Source organism: Dipodomys spectabilis, unplaced genomic scaffold (genome assembly GCF_019054845.1).
Source record: "Dipodomys spectabilis isolate Male_0828 unplaced genomic scaffold, ASM1905484v1 ptg000556l, whole genome shotgun sequence".
NCBI classification, from domain to species: domain Eukaryota; kingdom Metazoa; phylum Chordata; class Mammalia; order Rodentia; family Heteromyidae; genus Dipodomys; species Dipodomys spectabilis.
The window spans coordinates 233,528-234,345 of NW_024871233.1; positions in this window are offsets into that span (position 1 = coordinate 233,528).

Sequence of the window (818 nt, forward strand, 5' to 3'; positions counted from 1 at the left end):
ACAAGAAAAATGGCAAGTCCAGGTATCTCAACTCCCACTCATGATAATCAGGGGACAGAACAGATAATGAATAATCCAGAGGAGAATTCCCAAAAAGCTCTACAAAAACTGCTGGCAAACATGATAAATGAAAAGATTGAAAACCTACAAAGCACTCTGTATGAGTGTGATAGGGAGAGAGAGGAAGCAATCCAAAGGTTTACACAGGAATATCATGAGTGTGAGGAAGCTACTCAAAAACTGATACAGGATTTGCTTGAGCAGCTTGAGAATACTCCAAGAGAAAGGCAAGAATGGCGTGCACATGCTGAGAACACTCAAAGAGAACTACAGGAATGGCATGAACGGAAGGAAGCTAAGCAAAAAGTAATACAGGAATTGAGAGAGCAGGATGAGAACACACAAAGATCGCTAAAGGCATTCATGGGATCCATTAACAAAGAGCTGATGGAAGTCAAGGAGACCACAAAGGGAATGCTGAATGGAACCCAACAACAGGAATGGAAGTCCAAAGAAACCATAACAAATCAGCTAAGTGATTTGAGAACAAACACTTAACACCAACTTAAGGAAGTAAAGAAGTTCATACAAGATTTAAAACAAAGCTTCAACAAAGAATTTGAAGCCATCAAAGCTGACCAATTAGAAGGAAAAGAAATAAAAACCAAAGTAGAAAGTCTTGACAGCAGGTTAGACCATGTAGAAGGTCGAATCTTGGGGATTGAAAACAGCCTAGATATTATAGAGCAAGAACATACAACCATCCAAGACAAGTCCAAGAAATATGAAATATGAAATATCCAACACTTGGAAGACAC